We start from the raw sequence: 6000 nt of genomic DNA on the forward strand, positions 1-6000 counted from the left end.
AAAAATGTATACTCTCACAAGTATTCAAATACTAAAGTCCATTCGGATATTTGAATATCTGAATAACCGTGCCCATCCCTACCTCATTTACTCAAGTGTTTCCATTATATTGTCAGTTACCTGTGTATATATATGTGTGTGTACCTCATCTATGACCTGGACTGACTTTTACTGAGTAACCTGGACTCACCTCTACTGAGTAACCTGGACTCACCTCTACTGAGTAACCTGGACTCACCTTTACTGAATAACCTGGACTCACCTCTAATGAATAACCTGGACTCACCTCTACTGAGTAACATGGACTCACCTCTACTGAGTAACATGGACTCACCTCTAATGAATAACCTGGACTCACCTCTACTGAGTAACATGGACTCACCTCTACTGAGTAACATGGACTCACCTCTACTGAGTAACATGGACTCACCTCTACTGAGTAACATGGACTCACCTCTACTGAGTAACATGGACTCACCTCTACTGAGTAACATGGACTCACCTCTACTGAGTAACATGGACTCACCTCTACTGAGTAACATGGACTCACCTCTACTGAGTAACATGGACTCACCTCTACTGAGTAACATGAACTCACCTCTACTGAGTAACATGAACTCACTTCTACTGAGTAACATGGACTCACCTCTACTGAGTAACATGGACTCACCTCTACTGAGTAACATGGACTCACCTCTACTGAGTAACATGGACTCACCTCTACTGAGTAACATGGACTCACCTCTACTGAGTAACATGGACTCACCTCTACTGAGTAACATGGACTCACCTCTACTGAGTAACATGGACTCACCTCTACTGAGTAACATGGACTCACCTCTACTGAGTAACATTGACTCACCTCTACTGAGTAACATGGACTCACCTCTACTGAATAACCTGGACTCACCTCTACTGAGTAACATGGACTCACCTCTACTGAGTAACATGGACTCACCTCTACTGAGTAACATGGACTCACCTCTACTGAGTAACATGGACTCACCTCTACTGAGTAACATGGACTCACCTCTACTGAGTAACATGGACTCACCTCTACTGAATAACCTGGACTCACTTCCACTGAGTAACATGGACTCACTTCTACTCATCTTGTCTTTCCTTTCCACTTGTCTAACCCCAAACTGTGAACCCACCCAGACTGCGGTCCAACTAACCATAATGACAATATGACCGCAAACTACTATACACCTATCCAGCTCACCTAGCACCTGGCGGACTGAGCTAAGCTTCTACTGGACGAACAGTAGGAACCGGGAGAATCCGGGGAACCTGATTGGATGGACAGGATGTCAGTCAGTGAGGAGGGGATCTTGATTGGACAGACAGGGTGTCAGACAGGGACTGTGTATGTAGGTCAGACAGGCTGCGTTTTCCCATCACGTTCTCCTGTGACCACAGAGACTTTCTGAACCAGCAGGACTGAACCAACTGTCCCTTTATATCAGAGAGAAATGGGTCGGCGGGGAGGAGATGGACTTCCCTTTTACTGTTTTGTTTTTTCAAAAGTGTGTGCATGTGTGCATAGAGATAAAAAAAACCATGTTCTATCTGTTTGTGTGTGTGTGTGTGTGCACACGCTTGTGCGTGTGTTATTGATTTGATCAGTGTTGGGAGGATATACAACAACTGTGCAATACACAGCTCCAGTCCTGTTCCAGTCCTGGCTGTGCCTCTCCCATTTCCTCCAGACTGGTTTCCAGTGAGCCTGAGAAATGGATCCAGAGTACCAGACATCTTGGTCAGCTCCAGATACATAACCCCATACTGTCAGCCTATATATAGACAAGCCCTGACTGGGGTCTGGAACTGCCTGTCCTGGCCCCTGTGAATGATGAGATATAGTATACTGTGAGATCAGCTATAAGCCTGTGGGGAGGACTGGAGAAGAAAAGGGGATGGGTGGCTAGAGAGAGGAAGGGAGGAGCCTGTCCTGAGGGGTTACAATAGTCTATGTGACGGCTACATCGCTTTGACTTCCCCCCAATCAGCAAACGTATCTGTGTGACAAAATGGCTCCTTCCCCAGTGTGTGTGTGTGTCTGTCTGTGGGGAAGGCAGCATTGCCCTGTGCTGTCCTCCTTATCTGAGAAGCCTCTCTCCCTCCTCTCGTCCGTCTGTGCTGGTAAATACTGTTTTCTGTGCCAAGAAAGACTCTTGTGTTACAGCAAGGTGTCTGTTTTCAGTCTCCCTCTCCCTTACATACTTACCAGCTCTCCCCTTACGAGAGAGACATGCTGTGTACTGTATATAGTAGTGCTGTATAGCTTGCTTTGGTTAGATTTCTTTTTGACTGTAGAGGATGATTTGTTTTAGACACCAGCCTAATATATTATTATATAAACCACGGGGCATCTGACTAGTGTAGTAATGCTTTGATTTTCATTTGATCAGATTTGTGACTGGATTGATTTTGTTGTTATTATTTCATTTCTTTTTATTTTGCTCTTTGCTGGTGTCTTTCTTTGTTCTTTTTAATTTGTATTTTAAAACATATTTCAAGATGCTAGCCATGTTTTTAATTTCATTTGATTAGATTATTAACGTTGAAAAACACAACGATCTGTCTGTGAGGGATCTAGCTAACTCTGGGTGTGGATTTTCCTACTTGCGACAACCTTGGAAATCTCCTATACAGTATCCTCTGTCAAAACATTATTTCACTGTCTGCTGTAACAGTTATATTATATGGGGAAACGTAATACATTTTTCAGAGATATGACATTCGTTGCATAATGCTAATCAAAAAGACTTGTTGTTTTGCACTTGATAGATAATGACTACTGTGTCTGTGATATAATAGAGTGATGCAGAGAGTAGAGCAGTGATGGTAGAATGACCTCTGATCTATGACCCCTGCCAATGGCCAGAGATGGTATGACCCCAAGGGTCTTTTGGTATAATCCTGGGTCATTGGGTTACAGGATGTCTCTTCACTGGGGGTGGGTAGCAGTGGAGGCTGGTGGGAGGAGCTATAGGAGGACAGGCTCAGTGTAATGTCTGGAATGGAATTAATGGAACAAAGTCAAACGTGGTTTCCATATGTTTGATGTGTTTGATACCATTCCATGTATTGCATTCCAGCCATTACGATGAGCCTGTCCTCCTATAGCTCCTCCCACCAGCCTCCACTGGTGGGTAGGTAGGCAGGCACTACATGTAGGCCTAACCATAGAAATATAATTACTAGATTGGTTATTCTGTATATGGCCCTAACCCACAGCGCTGCATGCCAAGGCAGGCTTTGTTCGGGCCTCTCCAGGCCAGACCCAGGCCCGTTCTGACTGCACTGTGCCAGGCTCCAGTGGGACAGGCTACAGGCCTCAGAGTGCTGGCTCATGATCAGTTCTGCCTTTTAAATAATAATGAATAAGATTATATGGACAGGAGAGAGCTGATCCTAGATCAGCACTCCTACCCTAATACGCTTTGTGAATACGGGTCCTGTCCTCAGGGCTGTGGGTGGAAAACAAGCAAGGAACAACTGTGGAGATTCACCCTCCCAGAACCGAAGAGGGGCGGGTTTCAATTCTTCAATCTTGTGATGTTTTCACTCAATGTGGAGTACAAAAAAAAGTCAAAAGCTGTTACTTAGTAGATTTTTGCACTCGTCGATGACTACCTATCTGTGCATGCTCATCACCATTTATATACATGTAAGTACCTTTCTCTCAGACGTACTGTTACATACTAATTATATTTATGTGAAGGTCATGTGACAAATCATATTTTTTAGCGTATATCAGATGACAGTTTTATGTCTGTGCTTTCTTGAACACGAGAGAGAGATGAAGACGGTTGTAAAAGAGAGACACGATGGAGAACTGTAGGGGATGTCAGGGGATAGGGGCCAAAACAGGCCAAAGGGCCCACAAATAACCTGTCGGATTTGCTTGTGACATCATCAGATTACCCAAATACTGTACCCCCTGTCAGTTTGGAAGAAAATCTATATGAAATGACTAAAAATCTAGATCTTCATGTCTGTGTTTATAAAGATGCTATGAACAAATTAGGGTGAGATTTTACACATACTACTGTTCCGTCAAGTTCGTTTCCCCCCCCTGGGGAGCCCCATCTGTAAACACCCCTCCTGTCTGGGTTTGGCATGTCCTTGACTTGTCCACTCCTGAATTGGCTTGCCTTCACACTGTTCCATCCGGGGTATCCGACGGGGGTGCTATTGGTTTTCACAGCTGTGACTGTGCAGTGACGCAGCATGCCTATGTATAGAACTCTGTTTCCCCTGATTAGAAGAACAAACAGTTAATTCTCAGTTTCTGTAACCGATTCAGGCAAACGTTCAATAAAGTGTCATGTTTGTAGTTAACGCCTTTCGATGGATCATGTTTTTATTTCTAAACAAGAACAGGCCCACTGGAACTCTGTCCCAAGGCGTCCCAAATGGCACCCTATTCCCTACATAGAGGTCTGGTCAAAAGTAGTGTACTATATATAGAATAGGGTGCGAGTGCCATTTGGGATACAACAGTGGTAATTTACGACCACTATAGAGTCCAAAGTGAATTACTGGGACCCTAAAGTGACAGGTATCAAGACTGATTTGTCCATTGCTCCTTACTCTCTGTTCCAGACATTGAACATGGAAGGGTTAAAGCTGTTCAGTTGGTTTGTCAAGACATCACTGGGAGGTGACATTGACAGATATATAGGCCAAGTTGAAATACAGATGTTCAGAGTAGTGCAGTAGTACCCTCCACCCGTTCACATCCCCAGTACAGAATAACTAATATCCATAATAGTTGAGGCCCTGATTAGAAGAAGAAAAAAGTTTCCTAGTTTGTGACCGATCCCTAAGATGTCATAGCCTGGTCTGTATATGCTTCCCCCTTCTCCCCAGACTACTCCCCAGCCAGAGTTCCCTTCTCCCCAGACTACTCCCCAGACAGTTACTTTCTCCCCAGACTACTCCTCAGCCAGGTACCTTCTCCCCAGACTACTCCCCAGCCAGAGTTCCCTTCTCCCCAGACTACTCCCCAGACAGTTACTTTTTCCCCAGAATACTCCCCAGCCAGAGTTCCCTTCTCCCCAGACTACTCCCCAGCCAGAGTTCCCTTCTCCCCAGACTACTCCCCAGCCAGAGTTCCCTTCTCCCCAGACTACTCCCCAGCCAGAGTTCCCTTCTCCCCAGACTACTCCCCAGCCAGAGTTCCCTTCTCCCCAGACTACTCCCCAGCCAGAGTTCCCTTCTCCCCAGACTACTCCCCAGACAGTTACTTTTTCCCCAGACTACTCCCCAGCCAGAGTTCCCTTCTCCCCAGACTACTCCCCAGCCAGAGTTCCCTTCTCCCCAGACTACTCCCCAGACAGTTACTTTTTCCCCAGACTACTCCCCAGCCAGAGTTCCCTTCTCCCCAGACTACTCCCCAGCCAGAGTTCCCTTCTCCCCAGACTACTCCCCAGCCAGAGTTCCCTTCTCCCCAGACTACTCCCCAGCCAGAGTTCCCTTCTCCCCAGACTACTCCCCAGCCAGAGTTCCCTTCTCCCCAGACTACTCCCCAGCCAGAGTTACCTTTTCCCCAGCTAGAGTTCCCTTCTCCCCAGACTACTCCCCAGACAGTTACTTTTTCCCCAGACTACTCCCCAGCCAGAGTTCCCTTCTCCCCAGACTACTCCCCAGCCAGAGTTACCTTCTCCCCAGACTACTCCTCAGCCAGTTACCTTCTCCCCAGACTACTCCTCAGCCAGTTACCTTCTCCCCAGACTACTCCTCAGCCAGGTACCTTCTCCCTAGACTACTCCTCAGACAGTTACTTTCTCCCCAGACTACTCCTCAGCCAGTTACCTTCTCCCCAGACTACTCCTCAGCCAGGTACCTTCTCCCTAGACTACTCCTCAGCCAGTTACTTTCTCCCCAGACTACTCCTCAGCCAGTTACCTTCTCCCTAGACTACTCCTCAGCCAGGTACCTTCTCCCCAGACTACTCCTCAGCCAGTTACCTTCTCCCCAGACTACTCC

Source organism: Salvelinus fontinalis, chromosome 34 (assembly GCF_029448725.1).
Source record: "Salvelinus fontinalis isolate EN_2023a chromosome 34, ASM2944872v1, whole genome shotgun sequence".
Classification (NCBI taxonomy): domain Eukaryota; kingdom Metazoa; phylum Chordata; class Actinopteri; order Salmoniformes; family Salmonidae; genus Salvelinus; species Salvelinus fontinalis.